The 27,628-nt window shown below is 41.0% G+C and overlaps 1 protein-coding gene across 1 annotated transcript in view; it reads right to left on the reverse strand.

Moving 5' to 3' along the window:
- The window catches only part of IL1RAPL1 (interleukin 1 receptor accessory protein like 1), a 729,989-nt gene extending 702,612 nt beyond the window's left edge, over positions 1–27,377 (reverse strand). Inside the window, exon 1 of the mRNA XM_049834719.1 lies at positions 27,290–27,377. The gene's annotated coding sequence lies outside the window, so the exon portion shown is untranslated. The remainder of the gene's footprint in view (positions 1–27,289) is intronic.
- Between the last annotated feature and the right edge of the window lie 251 nt (positions 27,378–27,628).

Genomic DNA, 27,628 nt, shown 5'->3' on the forward strand with positions numbered 1-27,628 from the left:
CTCTTTTAGATGACTACCTGAAAATAAGCCTTTCTGCTAGAGAAACTCTGATCAATAGAGGTCAAAAATGTTATCCTTGCCAGCTCTCAAAGTGGAGTTCTTACGTACAGTTGTAATAACATGTTTCATCTTCACAGGTTTAAGCCCCAACGGTTGTGAAGATGACAGCTGTGATGGCAAAAAAGGATCCTCTAAGATGTTCACCAAGCTGTGGGGATCCTATCCATGGCGAGCTGCCTTTCTGTACAGCGGCGTGCAGTCCACCAGCTCTTCTGCACACACAGCAGTCAGGTCTGATGTATTTATGAAGCCTTATTCCTTAATGCAATCTGTAGAAATTGCACCAAAAGCCTGATGTCCCTACACTGGCAATCAGATTTGCTCTCTGTAAAACGGTATCGAGCAGGGTGTATCAATAAGTTGCAACCAAAACTAGCCATAGCATGGCAGACAGGAAAATGTTAACAAATGGTGAAATGGAAGTTTTATCTCATGGAAGATAGTCCAACATTTGCAGTTGATGTGTTCTGATAAGGAAAGGCACATATTTTTCATAAAGGAAATAAGTAGAAAGCTCAAAATAAATAGCAAGCTGATTAAAAAAGTCGTGAGTGAGGGAAACAAACAGCAAAAACCAAGCAATACATGCAGAACATGTATGCAAATAAATAAAAGCTGCATTATCTCCTGGAAAATCAGTGTATAAATGTTTGCGTTTTGGGGAGGCTAATTCCCACCTTATCTAAGCATCTCTCAAAAATCATGCTGTAACTGTTGGTGCTTAACACTGGGAAAAGGACCTCAGTGGTTTTGTATTCTTCTGGTTTTGATGTCATCTGTGTAACCCAGAGCAGCTTGGAGAATCCACCTTCCTTTCTAAAATTCCTGAACACTGGAGGAAAGTATTATCTTAGTAGTGTGGGGAACAAATCCCTGCTATTATTTGCACTATTTCTATGAAATTAATACCTATCAGGACCTAGGAGCACTAGCTACATTTCTTTTGGCATTTTCTAGGAAGACGTGAGAGACCATCTTTGCCCCCAAGAGACCTATTCAAAATTCACATGGTGGTCAAGGAACAGGAGAATATTACGTAAGTCCTGATAAACTATATGTCATACATTCCAGTTAAAGTACTGCTCTAGAGCATAGGCCATGAGCAAAAGACGCATCTCCCTCTTACCAGACCTTTGCATCATCAATTTCATGATACTTTGGCTTGGTGTATAGGATTGCTTTGCTTTGTATGCTTACAGCAAAACATATTAAAGACTCTAGCCTGTAATATTTCACATCGGATGCTTTGAAAACATTAGCATAAATATCCAAGTATGGGAATAACAGATAGATTTATCTTAAAATCAATAAACATTTAGGAAAAGATTATGAGATAGCATACTTTAATACCATTTGTAAAGTACCTTTTAAAAATTATGTGATTGCATTCCTTTTTAAGAAAGGTAAGGCTGGAGCCCCATGTTGTCCATGAAACAACGTAAATGTTTTAAATGCGTTGCTAAATATTGATCATATTTTGTATGAACTTGTATTTAAGATAGGATAAATATGCATATTCGTGGACAGGAAACACTGCTAAGCAGCAGTATAATAAAGTTGGAACCAATGAAGCATCGTGATTCATTATTATTTTAGTGTATGTTACTATAATTTCTCTGCTATAGCATAGGTCTCTTGACCCGTTCTGCTTTTTTGCTATAAATTTTCATTGAAAACTCAGCTGTGAACATATGCTGTAGAGTAATAATACTATGGAGATCATTGTTAAGACCTCTTGCATATTCCTTGTTTGAAATTTTAAATTAGCATATTTGAATGTTTGAGCATCACAATTAGAGGCGTTCAATTTTTGAAATGATAACTTTTCCTATTTTCAAAAAATGCTACTAAAAAAAGCACTAGCATAAAAACATACATAAAAACACCCTCTTTCTTCAAATATTATTATTTGCATTGTTAGTTGCATAAGGTTGTTCCCCACCACGATAGGCTCTATACCAACAGTTCATCTTCAGATACCTTTCACTCTGAGCATTACCAATTTAGGCCTAAATAAAAGAAAACGAACTTCCAGTGAATTTCCATTAAGCTGTTTTGGGAACCCAGCCTCCAATAAAAAAAAAAAACAAAAACAAAACCTGTAGAACTCTCTGCCATACTGTTGCACTAATGTTTGCAGCCCAGTTAAATTACTGGGAAGAAGGAACAGCTACCTTTTTTGTTTCTTTTTTTTTTCTTTTACCATTGATGCGAGCTAAACAGAAGCCCACTGAATACAAAACCTGGATATTGTACTCTTGCTGATTTGTATTGCATGAAAATAAAAGGCAATTCTTCATTTACTAAATGTCAGCAGTTATCAAATATCTTCAGTTGCATAGGTAACTGTTAAAGCACTTGGACTGGAGGCACCACATCTGTGAGTCATGCCATTAAATCTCTTTCAGAAGGCGTTCGGCGTCTGTAAGGATACCAGACCTTGGCCCTACAACAACTTATCCACATGAGTAACTTCAGTTACATGAGACAACCTGATGAGCTTGGCAACGTCATTAAAAACTCATAAAACTGGCTCTGAGCCAACACATGAAAGCCCAGCTGATATTTATATATTAGTAGCAATGTTCCTCACTGGTTTTCAAAGGCGTCAAATGAAAAAATGAATGTATTTACCTCATCTAAAAAAGAGATGACGTGTAACAGACACTCTCTTTTGTTTTAATCAAAACACCTTTGCCTTTTTCCAAAATCATCTGCCGCACTGAAAGCGAGCTCCAAGGAGCTCCTGGGGATGCTCCTGCTGGGGTGGGAGGAGGAGGAGGGAGCCCGGTCTTCTCCCAGCTCAGCCCACGGCGCTGGTTGCCCTTAGCCCTTCCTCCGTCACCCCATCAAGTGGGGTGAAGGGGGCACGCACAGCACGGTCCTCGCTTCTTCACCTCCCGTTTTGCCTTCCATTACCTCATTTCACTGCCCCGCTATCTCTCTGGAAAGAGATACGTCTTCGTAGAAAATGCAATAGCAAATACAGATACATCTGTAAGACGTAAATGTATGGCAAATTGTGTTGCAGCGTAGAGATGCTAAAACCAGCACGAAGAACTAATTGCGAGTGTCGTTAAAGGTTTTAATAACAGGCTATGCAAGTGAAAAGAAACTTTCTACGATAGTAAGTAAATAAAAATAAAAATTTCAGTGCTATTTAAATAAGGGTACCTTGCTCAGGTCTTAGATCAAAGGAGACCTTCTTAAGGGGCCAGAGGCAAAATAAAGTCATTTGCCCTATCTGTAAACGTAACATGGGTTATACACAATAGTGAAACTTTCAAATAAAGTAAAACTGATTGGGTTTGCTAGTTCCTAATCAGCACTGCCCTTCACTACTGTGCAAAAGAGTGTGATACGCTCAGACACCATAAATGAGCACAAGCAGCGAGCCCAGGTCCTTTCCCATCTGAAATACTTCAGCTGCAGCTTGCGTGAAGGGAGATTGGATTGTGCCATAAAGGGTATAATCTCACATTACCATTTTGCGCACCATTACAACACTATGGATTGTGCTTTAATATTAGCTGTTCTGTTTCTTTACCACCTGAACCACCTCAGTGCCCAATGAAATTAAACAAAAACTAAAGCTAAAAAAAAATTCAGCCTTAAAAAATTATCATAATCAAATGCAGATGGCAAAAAGTATCAAGACAAACAAATATATGAACCTGTGGCCTGTGAATCCATCAGCCACAAAAGCATTCATTTACTCCATTTTCCAACAGTAAATCCTGAAATTCATCCTCTTCCCATTGCAAAAATGTCTTTTTTGTTTTGTTTTGTTTGGGCCTACTATTCAAAGCTTACTTTCAATCTTAGTTCATTCTAAGTTGAATTATATTATCTTTCTCAAATGTTACTTTATAGGAGATATTTCAATTCACTGGAAAAAAAAGTCATAACAGATTAAATCAGCAAAATTGTCACCTTTTGAGGTCTGGCAACAAAATTTAAGGTAAACTCTGTAGTTCTGCAAAACGTAAGTCTCCATTAATTTTTGCATGATTCATCAATGTATTTTCATTGACCGTTTTCCATACAGAGAACAATGACACTTGTAAAATAATATATATTGATACATTTTCAGCAAAAGACTAGTTTTTGAGAGCATAAACAGACCATCTTCAACGTAAAATGCATCTTCTATATAAAACGTAAGAACTACTTGAGAAACTCTTTTACAAGGTATTTCCAATCTGAAAACAGCAAAAAAAGAAATGTTCTTCAGGATCAGATACTGAAAGTCACCTGCTCTGCTTTGTGATGGTGACAGGGAACCACCAAGCATATCCCCATCCTTGACTAATGAAAGTCAAAGAAGCGAAAGCGGTTCTGTCAAATGGCTCATCCTAAGGCAGTAAAGTAAATAAAACAAGCTTGTTCTCGTATACTAACTATACAAAGAAATATGTTAGAATTATGATTTTTTTGAGAACTTTATTCATATCTCCATCCAGCAAAATTCTTGTCTGCTTAACTCCAACCACAAAGAACGCCTGAAGGCTTGAGTGAAGCCGTTAATGACTTGAGCATGTGCTTTGTTGCATGAAAGCTAGAGCACTTGGCAACCTGTAGAATCACTCTTTCACATATAAGAACAAGAACAAAATCCCTTGTTCTAGTCAATAGTTACAACCAACCTCAGTTACAGTTAAAAATCAAAAAAGAGTTAACCAAGACATGCTGGCTAAATTCAGGCTGCTACAGTATTATCTTTTGTTTCAGGACTGTGACCTATTCATCCCCTCTTTCTAGATTGGTCATTTTCAGCATAATGAATATTCAGCACCCTTCTTCAAGAATATTGATCAAATACAGCATTGCTTTCTCTGAATGGCTATTAAATAGGTAAGCACAGGTTCTATATTTTTTATTTGTGAACTAGACCAAAAAAACTATTCATGAGAACTATTTTGAATATTTTGTGTAATACTTGAGTAAGTTTTCACTTTTGCACTACATGAATTTCACATAGTTCAATTTTTTCCTTAGTTTTGTCTAAAATACTCTTTTTAAAAATACTTCTTTTTTTTTTTTTTTTGTTACCATGAATTAGGATTCTTTAACTCATTAAAATGGTTATCACGGTTAAGTTTCCTAGTTGGAAATGTATCATAGTGGAGATCCCAAGACCCAGAGAGTACTGAACAACATACCAAGACAGTACAAAAAGGCTCAAGAGCTTACGATCCAGGTAAAGTTACTGATTTTTGGCCAATGTAAACTCAGTTTAGCTAATGCAAAATCTTCTTTAGAAACCAAACAAAAAGAAATACACAGAGCACCAGTCCTCCAGACTTTTTAGCTCCTTGAGCTATGCCAGGTGCGTGCAGATTTGATTCCCAGCAAGAGGCAGTAGGTGTGCAGGGGCTAAACCCAGGTCTGCTCAGACAAGCTCCTGCCCGTTCCAGCGACGTGCTGGGTGCACCCCTTTCCTACTGGGCTGCACGGGAATTCAGGCTGCCCAGTACTGGGCAGCAGCGGGACCCACCTTCTGGATATTTTTCTTTTTTGGAAGAGTTTTATAGTAGTTGCTTAGGAATGTGTTTAGTGAGACTACAGCATGGCTGGAAAGCAACGAAAAAGGGGCCGGAGAAATCAAGTGTAACTGAGCAGACCACTTAACGGGAGAATCGGATGTTCCATGCACACAGGGTACGAGGTGCCAAGAAACTACTATGTACTCAGGGCTCAATAGCTTTTATTAAGGCAATAATAAAGTAAGCCTTGTTTGTCTATGCAGCTGGCGAAGTCTCCTCAAGTCGCCGTCTTCCAGTTTCTACGCTAACATCTCCTCCCCCAGCTTCCCTTCAGTAAAGGAATGACCGTCAACTAACCTTATTAAGACAAATGGCATTTTAGAGTTAAGTAGCGAACGGAATTTGTGTCAATAAATTCTTACGCATAAAATACCATTAAATTAACGGAACTGCATCTGGACTCAGCTTATGATATTCAATGAAGCAATTACTGCAATTAAAAAAACAGGGACAACTGCCATTTGAAAAAAGCATTTATGTGATGTGTCTTTACGGGAGAAAAGTTAAAATTTAATACATGCTTTGTATTTTTACTATTAAGACATCATTCGCTACTAAGACAGCACCGACTATTGACTAATTCTTAAATTCAGGTGGACCTAATCTACTGACCAATTTAGGACTCCAAGTTTAAATTTGGATATGAAACAAATAATGCAAATAAATGCAACCTTATTATATAACTGCATACGCATCTCCAAAATTTCTTAGGTCTTTGTAGATTCTAGTAAGTGGCGCTACTAGAAAACCAGTCAGAAATGAAAACAAACAGATGTAATTTTGCAAGTAACATATTAATTGCAAATATCATAGTTCAGCTGAACACAGTTTACAGCTGCCAAAATCTGTTGTCTTTGTAGTGCTGTTATTCTAATGTTGCAGGTCAAAACCAGCCAACAGCTGTTCAATATCTGAGGATTTTACTAAATAATGCAAGACTACACAAACAAAGGGATATGTACTGAGCCAGCCTCAGAGGAAAGCAGAAAATGGGAAAATAATTATTTTTAATCCTGTTATGGATTAAAGGGCCATACGATATAATGAATTTCTTATGAAACCTGACAAAATAGTGCTATGAAATGTGTAAATCTCCTCTTCCATTTTTTTTTAAATTTCTGTCTTTCTTTCCTTTTCTTCTTGTGCCAAAGTGTGATTTCAGCAGTTTTAAAACTATTTGCAAAACTGGGTCAGATTCAGTAACCCGTTTCTGCTTTAAAAAGTTTGGTTGTCAGATTTACAAACTAGCTGAAGAAGTGGAAACCTCCTTTAACCTAGGAGGGCAGGAGGGGGAGGCTGGAACACGCATGCACACAGCTGATGCTCCCGTTTTAACAGGAGCAATGGCAGCTCTAGAAACAAACTTCAGGCTGAGCACTTTAAAAAGCCTAGCCCACTTGGCGGTACTTTGTTAAATTTTTATTTAATTTGCTGACAGATGGTTTTAGAGGATTATGTGAATAGTAAAAGCACTTACTAATTATTACTCATTTTCATTTTTTACTAGGAAGCTAATTTCGTCCATAAAGGTAAAAGGGCTTCTTCATTCAATTCATTCACTTTATTTTACCAGCCCACATACGATACCCTTCATGCATTTACCACTATCCTCATAAACTGCCTTCTTTTCACTTCTTCTGGTTTCATATCATTGGGCTTTTCACCTTTTCACAAAAAAACCCTACTCCCGTATTATCAGCTAATTCATGGCAATCAGAGTGAAACAATAATTGGAACAAACCCCACGGCATGGAAGCCCCGATTTCTACACCGTGCAGTAGATTGCATTTCAGAATAGATTTAATCTGGCCCTTGAAACCAGGTCGGGGCTGTCCGGAGTTTCGGTCGGGATTCGGTCCGAGGTGCAGAGGTGGAGGGAGCTGCCTCCAGTGCTCCGTCCTCCAAGGAAACCCACTTCGTCCGCTCCGAAAGCTGCCTCCGAAACTGAACCGACCTGCGGGAAATGCTAAACGGCCAAGGGATTTGTTTCGAGATTGTGCTAAGGTAGGTCGAGCCCAATGCAATTGAGAACTTTTTTGTGACAGTCAGCTTAATTACCATTCAGCCCACAGCAACATTCGCTCTGACCCAGTACAAGAACGGGCAGGGCTGTTTGTTGTTGGCTTTTTTGCTTAGTTATTCCTTGGTGCCCTCTGTTCTTTGTTCTTATGAATTTTTAAGAAGTTATCTCTGAGAGAGAAGTGCATTAATTCTCTTTAGAATCTCATGTTGAGGAAACCGTACTTATCTACAATATAACAATTCACTTTTTCTTGTATCCAAGAGTGGTTTAAACTTTACTTCATTGAACAACATAAATCCTCTCTCACCTTTGCAAACTGGAGAAGAAATATTGTGAAATTACTACTTGGGGAAACATACTCATTTCCTGTATTCTCCATGTAGTTTGTTTCCTCTAGTGATATGGAAATGTGCATGTTGTTTACCTTGAAAATATTCAAAATGATGTGTAAATGCCATGAATACGATCACCTGGCATTTATTAACTTGACTAAATGCACAATATTAATTTCTGCAGGGGAAAGTAAAATCAAACGAAAACAGTATCTAACAAACATCTCTCTATTATTTTCCTGTCATTTTTTTCAGGTGGTGGTGTCTGGGGAGACTCATCTGGCACGGCTGTATTACTACTAGCAAGTGACAAAACAGTTTTACCTAAGGGGAGGGGGAGAAGACATAAGCCTGAAAAATTACTGCCCTTCCCCTCGAGGAAATGCTATTTCTCCTCTGGCTAGCTCCTCCACACTTCTGCAGGAGCAGCCTTAAAGCAAACCTTCTTCCCCCCGCTGCTTCCTTGGGCAATTATTACATCCTGCGCCAGGATGAATACACCTTTGCCTAGCTGCCTAAATATACCCGAGATTAGTAAGAAAAGCAATTTTTGCTGTGTGTCCGGTAGTGAGACAGAAGGGGCTGTGAAGGTGCTTCCCGTCTAGATGTGTCTCATTTGGCTCTCCTCCGTCTGCTGTTAGGTAAGAACATATTGTTTCTGGATTGCTTTTTCCTATCTGCCCTTTCCCATCTTACTCATTAACGAAGAAAAATGATACCATTTTTATGCAACGTGGGACTTGTTCCTATATTATATCTTTAGTAATTTCTTCCTTAAAACTTCCTCATTTACCTTAATAAAGAATGTTACGTCAGTATCCTCACCGCTGCACCATATATATATATATATATATATATTAGGACATCGCTAATGCCCTTGATTTCTCCTGCTCTCCTTCTGCGGCACACTGTAATTTCTGGGGCTTTTTTTTTTTTTTATTCTAATTAATTATAGGATGTTGGGAGTTATTAGCTTGGAGTTCGTGACATGTCAGTCGTGCGGGGTTGGTGCTCTGTAGCCCTTTTTAAACTAACCGCGTGTTGTGTCTTCACAGCCAGCTAGACTCCCTGGCTGCACCCGCGCTGAACAAAATAAAGCCAGGAAAAAAGCTCAAGCGCTGGACGTGCAGCCATCCCCACCGCTTCCCTGGCGTGGCTTTGGGGTGGGGGAACCGTGGGTCCCTGCCCCGACGTGTGGGCATCCCGTTAGGCAACACAATTATTCCATTTTATGCTATGGAAATGCCAGGCTGGCAGGCTGCGGCAGTGCCCTCGCATCACGTCCAACATCTTCAACTGAAAAAAAAACCCAAAAAAACAGAAAAAAAGAAAACCAAAAACCTCTCAAAAAAACCAATAACGATGTTTTAGGCAAGAGGATTACCCCTTTAGGCCATGAATTACAGAGGAGAAATAAAGCCTGGCCTCGTCACTTGTGGCCTCAGGGCCAGGGAATGGTCCACGGCTCTGTTTTATTCAGCAGTACAGGCACGGCCACTTCTCCAGGTGGGTTTCTGGCATCTTAATCCTACAATTTAAAATTATCTGATACACCCTCCCCATCTTACTGCTATACTTAAAAGCCATTCTGAAACACTAAGTGCCTAACATAACTGCATTTTTTAATACTGGTTATGCAAATTTGAGATGATACAATCAAGGCTGGGGGTTCCTAAAGTAGTTTTATTCTTGTGTCTGACAGATGTCACTGTCATTGATGATCATAACTCACATTGGCTATACTGTAATTTTACATCCTCAGGAAAGCTTAACTGTATGTAAGATGGAGAGTTTTTTAAGGAAAATTTGGTACACGACGAGGCCATGGGGCTGAGGAACCGCTAATGAAATATTTAGGATACCAAACACAGTGTTTGCCACAAATACTCTATTAAAGCTAATTTACATTACTCCTAGCTAAACTTAGCCAAAACCTGGGTTTTATACTTAAAATCATGGTGATATTACACTTTACCATCACATGACTTTCCTAGAATCCCTTCTTTTGGAAGCTCATGCTTTTCCTATGCCAGGTGCATTATTCTTCTATTTCTTGACTTTTTAATAATGAGGTATCTGAGTATTGCCTGTCCTTAACATATGCCATGTGAAGTTTCTCTAAGTCTGAAATAAAAAAAACCCACAATTTTTCTTAGCCGCATTTGTGACTTGCATTGGAATGCCAGATTAGCTGGCATGGTTTTACAGCTGAGAGGAGGGGATTTTTAAATAGTATCTGATAACTATAGGAACCAATGAGAAATACAGTGTCTTGTTATGGTAAGATAAGACATATTCTGCAAGGTCTCTGCCTCACGCATATCACTATTTCTGGGGATTCAGTGAATGTGCTCACACTCCGTGAGTAAAACTGACCTGCTCAGTCTTACAGACCTATATATCAGTAGCTACCACGATATCCTGTATAATATACCTAGGAAATAGCACTGAAATAGGGAATCCTTCTGGTACCAGGATGAATTTTTAAGCAGGCTTAAGCTATGAACACTTAATGCCATTTCCCACATTGCCAGAAGAAAGACCGCTGTTAAGAATGCTTACAAGAGCAGAGCGCGCAATACTTTCGGCGACTGTTCAGGTTCTAGGCAGATTCTCAGCGTTAAATACATATTAAGTAAGAGTGGTAAAGCATTACGGATCGGCTGGGGCAGCCACAGACTCCCCGTAAAGCAGAACGCCACTACGCGCCGGGTGTTAGAGAAACCGAATGGGATAAGTACAATCTTCTAAATGACAAATCAGAATGACATATCACTGAATAGCTGCAAATTTAGCACCTGTATTTTTAGACAGGTACATCGGAGAGCTACTCCATATGGCAGTAGTGAGACCTATTCCAGTGTAACGCAGAGGCTTCTGGCCAGTGTTCTCCAAAAGATGAACCCAGATCACAAGTGCAAAGACGGCTGCTGAAGGGCGTAAGGGGCACAGAAGTCTAACTCAAACAGAAGATTGTAGCTTGTTTATTGTGATAAATATCAGAGAAGTTATGACTGCTTTCTGTATATCATTAGGGAATAGACATGAGTCAGCAGAAAAGCCGTGTCAATTAAAGGGCACTAAATCTGAGCCGTCCAGCAATTATTTTGGCCTTGAAAGCAGAAAGCAGAGTAGGACAAACCCAAAAGCAAACTCTTTTAAGAAGGACTTGGGACTGCATAACAATAAGGCCTTTTACTCTCTTCCTAAGCATGGGTACATGTATTGAGAACTGGAGTATATCCTGAGTAGCAAATAATAGGGTTTACAAAATAATTCACAATTAAAGTTTATGTATCACTGTAAAATAGACCTTCAAAAATAAACACAAAGATAACTTGTTCCAGGAATCATTCATCTGCTGAACAATTTTACTGTATTAGGGTAAAAATTAATGTGGCGCCAGGAACATGTATCTACAGATTCATGTGGTGGTTAGCACATGTTCATCAGTGTCCTGTCTTACATGGAAACAGCTAGACAGAAAAAAGAAATTAAATATTATCTCATATATGAATTATGTTCATTCATACTAGAAATAGAAACCTGTGTTATTTTTTTTTTAAAGATCTAACAAAAAAAACTTTACAAAGGGGCTTTGAATAGCCACCTTCTTACTCTGCTTTACTGTGCAAACACCCATCATTCAGAAGACATCTTTCTACAAATTTCTTTCAGTAACTTCTGTCTAGCCTGGGGATGGCTATTGGAGGACAATTAATAGGGCAATGCACTTTTCAGAAACAGACATCATGGTCTATGAGCAATACTCACAATTCAATTAATTCTTTCTGACTGATAAAGGTAGTAATGATGATATACTCAATTTAGATTGTCATAAGGTGTTTCATTTGGTACCATGTGACCTCCTGATTATTAAGAAAGTAAACCGACACAAAGTCTGCATTAAAAATTAAATATCCTTCAAATTCAAACAGATTAAAACGTGCTTATTAATAAGAGGTTAAAAGTCTGTATTCAATAAGAGCCCAAATATTTTACTTAAATACTCTGAATACTGTGTAATATGAAATTATGCTTATCTCCCCTCAGTGATAGTCTAGTTTTCTGTTTTCTAAACTTAAAATGTTGGGATTTCACTGATGGGGGAAAGATTTATGCCAGAGAGTTCTGAAAGGCTCATGGGAATTTGTGCAGAAATTTCTTCTTCGTAGGTAAAATCACCTTACAGAATCAACACGATTATGAGCAAGTTAATTGTTTTGATAGCCCAATGAAAACTGGGCTATTGATTGTTTTTTCTTAGGTGACATGTGCAGGTGGTCTGGCATCGTAGAAGCTTTGCGCTCTTCCTACAGACAGACCTCACCCTTTGTGAGAACTGGCTGCCACAAAATTAAGCCTGAGGTAGCTTTTTATAGCCTTCCTCAATCATTCAAGCAGACTAAAAAGACGGTGAACTCCAACCTCTGTTCCTTCAAATCCCTTCTCTACTGCGATGCCTACGAAAAATTGAGAAGGCAGTGGTAGCTGACGGCTACTGTCAATAGTGTTGCCAATATGGTTTTGTTATTACCTTGTGCTCCCCAGCTGCCCCTATCCAATTTCTCTCTCTTGTAAGCTTCATGGTATGGGTTCTGAGCATGCACAGCGTGGAGGGAAATGGATACTGGGCGATTATGGGCAATCTTATAATAGGAAGAAATAATAATAATTCCTCCACCAGCACTAAAATCCCTATTCCCATCGAAACCCTAACCACCATGCCTGCCTCCTCCACCAGCAGACACTATTGCCAATTCAGACAGGGCAAGGTAAAATAATTTTTTTCCACAACTTAATCATAAAAGCTTTCTAAGGATACAGGCAGGTGCACAGTTTGTCTGTATAAAGTCATTGTATGGAGTTACGTAAGGAGAGGAAGGAAAAAAATCTGCTGTGAAAAAAGTCCAGCTTGGCCTTTAAAAGCAATAACACCCTTAATTAAAATCTGCTGAGCAAACATGATCTGCTGGAGTGCTGAGTGCATTTCAGTTCTCCTACAGATGGGGATTATGGCTGTGTCAAATTCTGCTTTTCAATGGAATTGGTTTACCAATCCTTTGTTTCACCGGCCCTTTTTTGGCAGGACAATTTGTGGAAAGGAGTGTACAAGACCAAGAAGCTTTGTAGCTCGCTTCCGAAGAGCAGCTGTGTTACACAGCGATACCCCAAATGGGACCTGCGCTGGGGACCAGTTTGCCTTCCCAGTCCTGGTTCGGGGAGCAGCAGGCGCACAACTCCCCGTCCCGACGGGGATGAAACAGGCCGGGGGAAAGGTGCACAGCTCTGCACTGACCTGTCTCGACAGCGTTAGTGATGGGAAACGGGTTTCTGAGCCTTTTCAAAGGGCAATAAAAAAAGAGGCATAAGCATCTTAGAAGCACTAATACAGCCAGACAGCGCTCCAAAGTGTAAGGCTAAGAGTGAGCGAATTTATTCTCAGGAAAAAAATACCTGTTTATAAATATGCTCTTCATATTTAGTTAGATTACCCCTCTTTATTTCACCCTTCCCTTTCACGCGTGCATGAGTTTTACAATGTAATAATTAGGAAGTACCATCTGCATAACAAAATCCCCCAAAACAACGGCAGAGCCTGTGATTATTAGCTTGCATTTCAGAGGAAGCATGCAGCATGCATTCATGCTTTCCTGAAGGAAACCCATCCGTCTTCTCGGACAGGACTCTACCTCCTGTGCTCTCCTCACACCGCAAAACACCACATCTTACCCTATCGTAACATCTCGCCGTCTCTAATGGCTCACCATTCCCTCAGTGAGCCGGGGAGAAGCGCTACCGCCCCGTTCTGCTCGCGGGAATGGAAGCCAGGCAATACGCCCGCACCGCCGACTAACGCGGTCCTTGAGTAAACTCCCTCACGCCGTTCCCAGCCCACCCACGCTGCCGAAAGTCAGGTCGTGGCTGGTGTCTCCTTGGAGTCAAGAGATGAGGGAAGACAGCCGACTGACTCCAAGGACCTCCTCGAACATCAGGGGGAAGGGCTTGGTGCAGTCTGTATTGAACTGGCCCCCGATACCATCCCACCCCATAGCTTATGCCTGCGCGTAGTCTAGGACACGCAACATCTACCATCAGTTTTGTGCGCGGAAAAGGTCTCACGTTGAGGGGGGGGGCTGCACTTCTCACGATCGAAACTAAAAATACTTCCCAAACCTACAGAAAACAACAACAGTAACAGCAATAACTAAGTGTTGGGACCACCACAGGTGGCTGAGAAGAGACCCAAGGCCAAACGATAAATCCTGTGGTGCTGGCCAACTTCCTTGAGAGCGGATGGGCACCGGGCCACGTGGCTATGAAGTGCTCTCCACCACCTGGCCGTCACGGCCCAGAGCACGCCGTCCCTCTTCTCGGCGCCTGGCCGGCCGTCCCCAAAAACCTGTGGTGGAGGGACAAGCCCCCCCACCTCCCCCGGCCAAGCCCCCTCCTTCGCTTGGGAGCTGATGTTAAGCCAAGGCTTGACATTGGCCTAGGAGGCAGGGATGGGCTCCCTGGCAGCCAGACCACAATCTGCCTCTAGAAGAAGGTTGAACTTTGTCAAAGCCAGGCACACGATCTAATGGCGGAGGCTCCCGTTACGTTAATTGGCAGGTAGACAGCTAATCTCCCATCCGGGTTATGAAATCTCAGCAACGACGTACTGCATGAATACAGTATTGTCGTATAAGGTAAGCGATGGGTGCAGAAGGGAGTCGCAATCACTGTCAGTGACTGGTGACAGCCAGAATGTCTCAACCGATAAAAGTTAAATTCCACATGATTAATGTATTTGTATATCACAGCACATGAGATATAGGACCATTTAAGGATATTTATCCCTATAGCTTTGTTTTCCAGTAAACTTTCACTAAAAAAGAGGTGTGGCCACCCGGAGAAAGTGAAATCCCCATTTGCTCACGGAAAGTGATAAAATAGTTCTTGTTTCGTGCATGTATTATAGATTGTGGTCACCTTAAAACCTATGCACCATGCACATCATGTAACAGTAAAAGTGGGCTAGACTTGCAGACATCAGCAAAACACAACCTCCTGCTGAAATCCATACGTCAAACACCAACAACTCTGTGTGCTATAAAACTTTTGCTTGAGTTCCGTAAACTAAATGTTATGGAACCCCAAAGAAGTATATACTATTTTGATACTAAAATCAGTGATGGTGCTCCCTTCTGTATTTTAACTATTTCTCACCGTCTAAAGGAGAGTGAATGTTGCTGGACAGCATGTTTTGTTTAATTTTATTCCTTGATAAGGACTGAGTAAAAATTGGTCCCTGTCATACTGAAGCTATTTTAAAAATAATCTTTAATAGTAAGAGGGACAGTCTGCCCTCTAAGACAAGCAGAAAGCCAATTTGCACTTTTAAAAAAGTTACAGATTTAAAGAAACGTGTATTTAAATTTAATTTCCAATCTAGTTACAAAATGTTGTCTCTTTTCTGGTGTGCCCCTCTCCACTTCAGGCGTTTTTTGTGTGGCTTTTTTCAAGTCTTAATAGATAATCCTTAAAACAAAATCAAAAGTTTCTGCGTGTAAAAAAAAGTGGTGTTGTTTGAACATAGTCTTACTCTACTATTTTTCCTCTAACCTGCAATAACCTTTAGAATATACATTTTCAGTAAAAGAAGAAAAAAGAAAAAAACCCTTCCTTTTCAAGCTACGAATACCGTGCCAATTTTGGTCAAAAAAATTACAAAATAATGCTATAGGAAACTGTCTCTAGTTGCAAATTCAGTCATCCTCATTCATCACAATAAAGCATAAGGTTAAAAGCTTATTTGAGAGCACTCTGCAGGGTTAAAATCACAGAACCAAAAATAATAATAAAAGCAAGGACTGAAGAACTACAGTTCCTGCCAAACAAACCAGAAATTTACTTATTTCCGTGTTTCAAGTGGCACTGATACAGCCTGATACACTTTGGACTACATTATATTTACATTTCCATTTTCACTTTCAGGTTTTATTATTAGGTAAACCACAGTCTGACTACATATGTTGCCTTCAAGCAATGGTTTTCACAGTCTGTGTCAGTGTGGGATTAAGCACACCAAAATACGTGTTAAAATCCCGACTCCTACTGTAATCTAAACCCATCTACGCAGCAAGCAGCTCCTGCCAATCTATGAGATATATACTGCCCACAGCTTCCCCTATTTTACAAAACACCGACTCCCTCTGAGTTATGAATTCAGGACTAACACAGAGCCAGTAGCCTATCTTGCACATGTCAAGATACCGTCATTCAGCTGACTGGTGGCCTCTCGACTCCTTGACTTTCAGAAACTTTGAACCAGCTCACGTGGTAACGCACGAAGGAGCTCAGATGGAAAAACACGTGTTGGTCTAAACTAGACATACAGGCGAGACTTTGCGCAGTGGGTCTTGGTCAAGTATTGCAATGTCCAATTCAGTGCTCTTGAACTCCCCCGGAACAAAATAAAGGAGCATTTTCTGTCTAACAGTGAGTTGGACCAGGCAGGAAAGCGCAAGGAAAGGGAGACTCTTGCGGTTAAAGAGCCCTTAACTGTGTAAATACAAGGATAAAAGTAATGGTAAAAGGTAACATACGAAAATTGACATTATGGCTGTATTCTTCAATACTAACACCTCTGATTTTGTAGTAAAAGACAGGTATACACATGTGTACCTCTGCTTATATTTATATATATGCATGTATATATACATCAGCATTCTTTGAAAGATGTCAAAATAAACACAGATTAAAGCTAAAAGATTCATTTTGATATGAGGCATTTGAGATGGCTGGCAAGCCTTATTTACACGTTTCCTGTGGTTTTATATACTTAGAAAAACATCAAAGGTTTTTAACAAGAAAATTATATTCTCACAGCCATAAAGTACGCTCCTGTGATTGCATTAGAGCGGCTGTACAATATAACTTCTTTGCTTGCTGGCAATGGGGTTTGCTATGTTAATTAAATAAGTAATGTGTCTGTGTTCTTTATTCATTAAAATTAATGCAATAATATCTATGTTGAAGGTCCATATTGGACTCAGCCTGGCAAGCCGAGTGAAACGGCTTCCCTGGAGTTGCTCTAAGCTTATTCTTGATGCAACGCAGAGCTCTGACAGGAGTTTCCGCGTGAAATCGGTTTACCCTTGCTTTGCTGACTATTATTGCCCATCAGCAAACACGAGGGTCTTCGGAGCAGACAAAAACGCCTGGTACTGAACAAAGCTACGGACACCATGAGTCTCCAGGCGTGGGGCGAGAGGTCGTGCCAGGCGCGGAGCCCGCTGGCCGGCTGTATTCGGGTGTCCGACCGTGACGGGGGAAACCCGCCGGCATCGCCGCCGAGCTCCGTGGGCCGGCCACGGGCGAACGCCGTCGGCCGGAATTAGCCCAAAGGACGGCACCGAGCATGGCTTGTCCGTTCTAGTAACGAGACTTGAAACAAAGGGCAGAGGTTTCGCGTATGAAGCCCAAGATCCCCTTGTTTTGCTGGGATTATCTCCCGGCGAAACGGGAACTGCCTTGCTTCGGCATCCCCTTCGGAAGAGCTGCTCGTGGTGACGGTCCTGCACCGGCAGGCAAACGCACCGCGAGAAGCAAGAGAAACTTGCTGCTAAGGTTTTAACATTCCCAAATCTAATTCGCTACACACCGAGACCAACGGTAGCCTTGTCAGCAACTCCTCCGGCGCTGGATTAAGATCTGATGAATAGGAGCAAACATGGCATTAAAGTTCAGCATCCCTATTACTATTAATATTTTTGTTCTGTCAACTCAGTGGGTGGTTACACCTGCACCCTGGCAAAAAGGAAAAACGCAAGCTACCTTTGATTTATGCCCATCCATATTTTATATACAAGTAATCCAGGCAACATGGAAAAAGAAGATGAATAGCGAGGTAACCTTAAATTAAAAAGGCTGATTAATATTTAGGAAACAGGCAGCTGACCCAGCCACCCCCAGTAGTATGACTCACAGTACTATTTTCATATTTGTATTATTTAGCATCTGAAGACCTCAGCTGAGAGTCCTGTTCTGCTAAGAACTTGCATTAAGTACTCTGAAATTATCTTCCCCGATTAATTTTCTACAGGAAAATAAAATGTTTTCATTAAAATTTTACGTGTAAAATGTCATCTTTTGATTCGATCCTCCCAAATCCAAGTACTAAATTAAAAAAAAGAAAAAAAAAAGAAAAAAAGGAAAAACCTCACCCTTTAACCAGCATGGAAATTACTTTTTTTCTGGAGGAAAGCAAATACTTGCCATGATTTTCACGGGCTGGCAGAAAATTGAATTTCCACTGAGGTAGGGAGAAGGAAGTGACACGAACTCTTCCTCTAACCCTACTCCACATATAATAAAACAGAAATCTTAAACAAAGATTTTATATCATAAATAGATGAAACACTTAAAAAGACAAGAAGGCAGGAGGTGGTTTTGTCTTCCTGAATTTAGAGACAGGAAACTGAAGCATGGATAAATTTAGTAAAGTTTTACAGAGAGGAAATATTTGGAACAAGTGCAAGGGACCAATTTCAGGCCTTCGAGGTCCAACACCTTCAATTTAATTTTATTAAATATCAACAGTCCTGGGACAGTAGTATGGTAAAGCAGTAACTGGAATTACATGTCACTCATCTGTAATTGTAGTTTTATTTGTCTTGTGTTGAAGTACTCAAAACTCATTGCCAAAGACTTGTTTCTTTGTTCCTACCAGGAACATTCCGACAGGGAAAAAGTTGATAGTGACACCACGGATCCTAAAGCTAGTGTCCGGCTCTCAGTTGCCCCTGGAAGTGCGTCTCCCTTCAGTAACGACAGAGAGGGCCTCAAGTTTTGGGAGCCTTCAAGGAAACCCATCTTCCTCTGCTACCTAACCTAATTATTGCTACTATCTTTGTTTCAAACCTGCAAAACTCATTTTAGGATGCCGAAGAAATAAAAGACATACGTTACATTAGCCAATATGGAAGTCTTAAGCATTAAGTGCTACTACAAACAGACACAATCCAGAGAAAACACTAATTAAGGAAGGTCCCTTGTAAGTGAACAGCCATAAATAGATGTACAGTGTCTGTCCATTGAGCCATGTGATTGTCCTTTAATAGAACATACGTTATAAAGCACTAAAGAGGCAATAGGAAGGTGGCTATGTTAATCTAATTAAAGAATAAAACATATCTGTAATTTGATTAACCTGCCGAATTTTTAGAAAGAAATAGCTCAGGATGTACAACAATACCGCATATATTTTTAGTGATTATTTTTAAAGGGCTTTATGATCTTCCCATCATAGCAATTGAAAGCACCAGAGACTAGCGATGGCCCAACAACCTTTCAAGAATCTAGACACTCCTTTCTACGAAGAAATCAAATATGAGGGTTGCATATCTTTTAATGGCGGAAAGTGATAGGACTGACTATGTTGTCAATAACATAGTGAAGCTTTATTGAATTCTATTAAAGTTTACAAGATTTTCTTTTTCTAATCAATGTTAACCTATTAAAGATAAGAAGCAGTTTCACAGAAACTAACAAAAATGAGGAAATTAGATGACAAAGCTGGAGATTGATCCAAAACCTACTGAGTGCAGTGGGCATCTTTCCATTTCCTTCAGCGGGTTTTGGATCAGGACTTTAGTAATGAGGACTTAAACAGACAAATGAGGTTGCCCAGTCAGCACTAATAAAGTCTTTCTCAAGCTGTGCCGCAACTGCCGGATTTGTAAACCGAATAGGTAGTGAAGAACTATGCTCACAGGAACACACTTGCAGTCCATCTAGTCAGACAGCAGACCTCCAAGGGAAGCTCGTAGCAAAACCTTCGGATGAAGCATCCTTTAACACTCTAGAAATCCCAGACGCACACATCCATTGATTACACTATAACTGGAAGTTAGCAGGTGGTCCTTGGGGTACACAAGGTGATAGCCTTCTAATCTATCTGTTACACAGGCTGATAATCTTCCTATCTAGCTACCTATTACAATGTAAAATTTTAACATTTTGTTTTTATTCATGGACTTACTCAAGCTATTCTATTCTACCGGACCTTTTTTTTCACTGTGTCCTTGCCAGTAAGAGAAGAAGAATTTGAATGAACTATGTAAAAAAGTGCTTTCCTCTACTCATTTTAGATTTGTCACAATATGATTTTACTGGTCATCAGGAAAACAATATATGAGAATCCAAAGTATCTGTCAATAGCCATCAGTATTTCCCACTGCATCCCCTCTTCTCCCATATCATATCTTCCTCTTTTTTCTGAATAATACAAAACCTTCATCTCTTTCTTCAGATGGGAATCTTTTCATGTGGAAGACTTTTCTTTTTGCTGTCATTCTCTGGTCCTTTCTTCCTTAATAGCTTTCTGAGTAAGAAGTGACCAAAGGCAGACGCATTATTCATACTGAATATGAGAGTCAACAGCTGGTAAAGCAAGTGTTACACAAGAAATACTGAACAAAGTTTTGCATTCCTTTTATAATATATATAGCCTGCTTGCTTCTGCTATCAGCTGAGCAAATACACTGATCGAAATTTTCCATAATAATGGACAAGAGATTTTTGCTAGTATCTGTTGTTCTGTTGGAGAGGTATACAGGAATCACTCAGATTGCACCTTCCAAAGCGTTACCATGTATATTTCTAAAATAACAGATGATACCATACAGCCCTGACTGGTGGTATTTGATAGTCCTTTCAAAGTATGTTTTAGTTGTGGCATTCCAAAATAAGTTTCTGTTGTTTTCAAATAAGCTGCATTTACATATTGTTAAAAAATAAATTAATAATAAATCAACCCTCAAAACCAGCTACCATCTCATGGTATGTTTGAATAGTGTTATGTTTCCTACAGGTAGCCTAAGAAATAACTAGGTTACTTTCTCTTTATGGCTTGCTCGCAATCTTCCTATGTGGATGTATGTGAGTAAATGCATATGTATCTGAGTAAATGCATATACATGCATATGCATACGTAGGCATATGTATTTGTGCATGTGTGTGTGTGTACATAACTAAATACATATATACATATGTATATACATGTAAGCATACCAACTTCAGCTATGGGAACCCCCAAAGAAATGTCTAGTAGACAGCTGACAGGCCTTTTCTGTTTCGTAAGAGATGCTGAATAAAATAAACTCTATGTATAATAAATATGCAGATCTTACTGATAGATCGATACGCAGACGTACACCCATATCTCCATCATACACACAACTTGCTGAAATAGAAGTGCCATGCGTTTCCAGCTACGTTATTCTAAAATGAGCAAAGGTAAGATTTCCTGGAAAAAAAAAAAAAAAAAAAAAAGTTTTCATCTGGGAGGAGACAGCCAGAAAGCATTGAAGAAAAGTCAAGGATGCAGGAATGCCAAGGTGCTATACGGTAACAGCTGTGCTCTGCTGCCATCCTGAAATTCTGTGCACTGAACAGCAACCTGACAGACACAGGGCTAAAACTGTTGCCAGGGATCAGTGCCACACAAAAGCATCCCGGCCAAACACGTCCCTCTGCAGACATTGTGGCTCCATCCCAAGGTTTCCATCATACCGACAGACCTTCTTGGTGTAGGAATTACCCTTGAGGCATAGGATCCACTGAGCTCAGAGTCAAATCCAGTAGAGATGCGCTGCCAAATGGATGTAGGCAGGGACGAATGTACGTGCAGGTCCCTCACACCGTTCAGGCACAGCAATTCTCCGTCTGAGGCAACCGGTCTGGCAACGCAGACGGGTCACTGCTGGTTAAACTCACCGCTAACATCACCAGCAGAAGCCTTTCCCTGTGCATTACAATGATGCACATTACTTTGACTTCATTTTCCTTGAAACAGTCTAAACTTTTGGCTGGGATTGAGTTTACCGAAATTGCTACTGACAGTCCGAGCACACATTATTAAGTGGAATTTAATAGGTGAAACTGAGATATCACGGTTTTAGGCAGCAGTCGCACTAGCTTTGTAAGAGGCAGTCTTGTAAGAGTGTTGTGAGATTTTTGCTGGAAATTCCAACGGTTTGTGCTTTGTCAGAGGAAAATTTGATTCGCGTCAAGTATCTGCCTTTTCTAAAATAGCCAACAGGAAACATTTTTTCTCTTGTGTCCCTGCCACGAATTTACTATTTTATGGAGAAGCACCTCAAGTTACCTCAACTGAGAGATCACAGTCTCATTGCATGACTGGAAACACTCATGAAAACGAAAAGGTGATGGCCCTCGCGCTGAAGAGTTTACGAACTTAAAGCATCTGGGTCTCACTAGTGAAGAACAGACAAAAGAAATATAGAAGTATACCCCATCTCTGAAGAGACGGGAGCTATATCACCAATGTCTGTATATTTATACGTTTCTCTGCCCCCTTTTTTAACCCATTCTGCTAGTCTCCATCTTCTTCCTCTTTTACAATGCACTATTCATTGAGGACAGCTGTGAAGGACCAGAGAACAGAAAACTTTCTGACACCACTAGCCATCCTATCGCCCAGTAGTAGTACCCCTTGTCTGCCTGTTGACTGTATAGATTTGTATAGATTTTATCGGCCCTCTCAACCCATGAATTAGGTTTCTGTGTTTCTTTTCAGAAGCTACACTGAGCATTTCCTAAATTATGCCCACAACTGAAAATAAAATGGAAATAATATCTGCTGCATTGGCAAAAATCTAGATGTTTTCATTTTCTCCCTTTCTCCTCCTTCATCCCCAATCAAAAAAAATCTTTGTGGTTAATTGCTGCAGTTGGTGCTATGACCATTGAAGGACTATTCTATGTTTGTGTGCTGTTCTTATGAAATTTCTAAGCACAGAAAGCAGTAAGACTGATGTCCTTGGATCGTTTGTTCAGAGCTAGTTATTGAGGCATAAATAGTGGGCTGTGTAACACCATGAAATGACCCAGGAGTGCCTATAATACACAGGTACAGTGAGACCTAGAAAAACAGAGTACCCAATGTTGAAACAGAGAACCAGCACTACCTGATTTCCTTGCCCTGGTCTTACACAGCTTTGACGAATAACACAGGATTTTCCCCTTTTGCAGTAGATGGAGTCCCACATGTGACTACCTTCGAGGAACGTGCAAAGCTTGAATATTAACACGAAAACCCCACAACCTTTCATCTTCATTCTTCCCCCTTCCCCTCCCCCCAAAAGAGCTTTCTTCCAAATGTGCATTAATTTTTAGCTATCACAAGTAAAATTCATTGTTGCATTTGATCTGGTTTTGTTTTAAGAATATGAAAACAATACGAAAGTGCATGAGAAATGACAGGTTAAATGTTCCCTCCTGAGTCACTGTGGTCCATCATCTCATATTTAATTACCTTTTAAAATGAAACAGGCATACACTTGAACTGATAGAGCATAATGGCTGCTTTGGTGCTGCTGTAGATGTACATGTCAAGACTTAAAGAAACACATGGATTACTGACCTGACAGGCCATGACGGTAATCCAAAACAGCCGTTATGGTCTCTACTGTAAATTCTTCTTATTTCATGGACCCTTGACACAACGGATGGCAACAAGATAGAGGTTTATAATAGAAATGCTGACACAACCTTATCTATAGCTGTGCAAATGGTGCCGCTATAATTAAACTTTACAACTTGAGCACCACTAGATAAGTTGCTAGTTTTTAATCATATTAATCAGAGCTTGGACGTTTCAATTGCCATATATTTTCATGCAGCGTGCACTATAAAAATAAGAAGATTCCCAGCCACTAAAGATCGTAGCTGTTATGAAACACAGAAGTATAGCCAAACACTTCTCTGCAAGTGCAAATACACTGAATGTAAACCTCAGTCGGTTATCCATTTTTTGCTTTGTTTCCCAATACACGGGTTCGACATAATAGCCACAGAAAGTACTCCGAATACATTACAAGAATATCACTGAATAGTAAAAAAGCTTCATTAAGATCTGCCCCATATGTTTCAAATTTTCCTATCAGCAGTAAAACAAGTCTACTGTGTTCAGTGACGACAGTCAGAAGCCTGCTCTTTCAGAGGGAGGCACTGAGATTATTCTTCATGCACTGCTGTTTTCTTTAAAAGCCGGCTTTCCAGCGCTAGCGAGGAGTGGGTGGTAAAACTCTCACTGCTTTCAGTGGTCTGAGATTTGGAGCCTGGGAATGTTTTATGTAAATATTTCTCTTCACATTTTCTCTTCATTTGTCCGAGTGATTTACAGTTTTACTTCAGCAAGGAAAGTTTCCTCTCAAAGAAGCTATATTTGGTGCAAACTGAACGGATATCGCATTGGAGCTGAAACCCTCTATTTTTACCAAATGGGTACTGCTAACTACAACAATGAAATTAATCTATAAATAAAACTTGGTTGCTTACCGGCCCGGATTACCCTGCATTTGCAAATCCTCGCATGCTGCATGCCAGTTTACATGCACCATGCGATATATTCCCACACTGTCAATGCCTGCTCTTTTACAGCACCGGTTTTATAACACTTTCTGTAGACAATTGTGCTTTCCTTTAAGACGGGTGGCACAGGTATGTAGCCTGTGTGTCACAAGAAGTCCCGTAAGGAATTAAATGGAGAGAGCGTGCCCATAATCATGTGTGGCGGAACAGAGTATGCCATGGACATTTCTGAAAATTTTAAGAGCTGTAGCAATGCATAGGAGTTGCCATAGTGTTATTCTGACCCCTGAAGGATGGAAACAGAGTTAACTTCGTATCCTTTTTTTTCCAATTTACTCAGTATACTCTATGAATGTCAAACTCTAAACTACATTAGCAGGATTTATTAGTGCTTGCCCAGAGTTATCCTCAAGAAATATGAAAATAGTCATGAACTAATGGTGAACCAACTTTAAAATACTGATGTTTTCAGGGAAGCAGAGGAAAAAAATGATTTTTCAGGCTGGTTCCATGGTAAAATTACTGTGAGCTTGATAGTGCATTAAATCTAGTAGGTATGTGAAGATCATGTTTATCAAGAGATGTAAAACCCACTCTGCCCTCACTTCTTCTTAACTGAAAAGTATTTTAGTGAAATTTTTGCTAGAATGAATTCAGAGTGAACTGAGGAAGGACATAGGCCAAGGATGATAAGATCACTCATTTCAGCTGAGTTAAGATTTCATCAGGCTTACATTCTTCAGAAAATGCATCCATTAGAGGTAAGGGGCCTCAGCAGTGCCTCTGCAAGCTTATCTTTCTTCAAGGAGAACTCTTACCCCCCCAAGACACCCCCCCCCGCCCTCCCCGCCACCCCCTTCCTCCCAAAGAGATAAGAATAGTGATGTACGATTCTAAAAAGGATATTAAAGTGAAGTATATCCTGATACTACTATCTTTGGGGACAATTTGCTAAACAAAGTCCACCCGAGTTAAACCGAGGGGACTCCTGTCACACCTTTGCTCTTCACCTACTCACTTCTGGGATGCTTGAAACGCGTTAATGGACCCCCTTTTAGGTTCCCTGCAAACGTACAGGTCGATTAGGCTGTTCTATCTGACAAGACTTTTTTCTAAAGTCAGCCACGCTTGCACTCTAAAAAACCGAAGCAGCATCCTGCTAAAGCTGCGAGGCAGCCGTCGCACGCACCGAGAGAGCCGACGCTAGCCGCGTTAAGCGCCGCAAATACTCGGGGCGAAGCGGCATCAGCTCTGCCTCGAGCGCTGGAAGAGGGGTCGGTGGGCAGAACGCCGCCTTCGGAGGTAAGGCGACGGCGAGGAGGGGAGGAGGATGGGTTTTAATTTCGGGTTCGTTCCTCCTCGCCTCAGCTGTTGCCACGCTCCGGAGTCCCAGGTTGCAGCGTGACCTTGCCGAGGAGCAGGCAGGCGGATCTGGTCAATGGGACCATTGTGCAGCCCCTCGCAGGGGCTTTTCTGGAGCCCTCTCTCCGCGGGTGTGACGGAATTAGCGACTAAGGCAGCCTCCTCCTTGGCGAACTCCCTGTCCCGGGGAAACTCCAGGCTGATGCAAAAGGCAGCCTGCAAGAGGCAAACCCCTCGTCAGGAGCTGAGCGAGGATCTCCCCTCCTCTGCCCGGGTCGGGAGCACTACAAAGTTAACCCAAGTGATCGATACGCTATATGAGCATATTATTCCACTATCGGCGACCGATGCCACTGATGTAATCAAGTTACATAATCGCCGTCTTTGCACAAATACATCCATCTTCCTACAGACAGATCTGCATATCTTCTTCCATCCATTATGCATGAACCCACCAGCAGTACATAAGGGTATATATTCTCGCACACACTATATAACTTTAGCATTGCAGTGCATTGCACTGCACAACGTCATCACTATCGATTCCCTCAACCTTTTCTCTCTCAGAGTTGATTTTGCGGAGAAAGATCAGCAATGTGCATTGCCTGGATCCCTTTAAATCTTTAAAGGCTGAAGTGCTTCCCTTGCTCGCTTCTGTTCTTAAGAAGACGATCTTTTCTCTCCTTTTCCTCCCTGTCTCGCTTCACACCACAGCTAACAGAGGAATTAATTCACACACAGTCCCTCAGCCAGATGCATATATGTATGAAATACCGAAGATAGCATCTCTGTTTGCAAATCTGCAACTCCCATACACGTGGTCTGAGGTTTCGGTAGGTAAGTTATTGGGTGAAAAAAATATTTTATAAGAGCAGGTGGAGGAGAGATTTTCTGGCTAGTGTCATTTATGGTATTTCTCTGCTATCGAGATGGGATTTTTTTTATTTTATTTTATTTTTTTTTTCTCACCGTCCCTCAGTTTAACATTTCCTTGCCGGATTTACAGGAACGGTTGTAATCCCAAATTACCAGTGGCATTTAACCCCCTTAGCACCAGAGCACCGTACCACAATCGGTAAGGATAGCCACCTTAAAGTTTAACAAGTTGAAAAGCAGGCTTTCTCTGCCTCCATTGCAGCTATGAAATGCAGCAGACTGCTGCACAGAGTTGGAAACATTTGTTTTACCCAGCGGATGGGATCCGACCTCCTGTTAAACAGATTCCATCACAGGGAGCTTTACTATCGCATACCCTTTCCAGTCAAAAATATTACAACCGGGGGGGGGGGGGGGGGGGGGGAATAAAAGAAGGGGAGGAAAAATGAAAGACTCCTTGCTCTTACAGTACTCCCCGAAATCCAGAGGGTGCAAGAGCAGAGGGAGGAGGAGATTTTTAATTATTTTTTTACTATCATTTGCGGCCAAAACCACTCACCACAAGACCTACTGCAGTTATTCCACTCAACTGCCAGCGAGGGCTGGAGCCCCTCGCACCGGGGTTAATGCAGCAATCCCGAAAGTAACCCGTTCCGACCACCCGCCGCCAAGTTTAGCCACGCCGGGCTTTCTCCTGGTATAGAAACGACCTTACCCCACAGGAGTCTCCCGAAAAATATCCCTCCGGCGACGATCCGTCAGCGAGGCGAGTGCCGGTCACCACACTGCGCACTCGGCCGGAGAAGCCCCGTGTTTACTCCAGGGGCTGAGCTGGCCGCCGGTGCCGCGGACGCGGCGCCCATCCATCCGCCGCTGCCAGCTCCGCCGCGGGCGCAGGTAATTCCATACAGACTTCGGCGGAAAACAAAAAAAAAAAAAAAAAAAAAAACACACAACAAAAAAAAAAAAAACCCAACAAAAAAAAAACCTTCCCCCCCGCCCCCCCCCAAGTCGCCCCTTCCTTCCTAGTTCATAAAGTGCCCGCG

The sequence above is a fragment of the Accipiter gentilis genome, chromosome 32 (assembly GCF_929443795.1).
Source record: "Accipiter gentilis chromosome 32, bAccGen1.1, whole genome shotgun sequence".
Classification (NCBI taxonomy): domain Eukaryota; kingdom Metazoa; phylum Chordata; class Aves; order Accipitriformes; family Accipitridae; genus Astur; species Astur gentilis.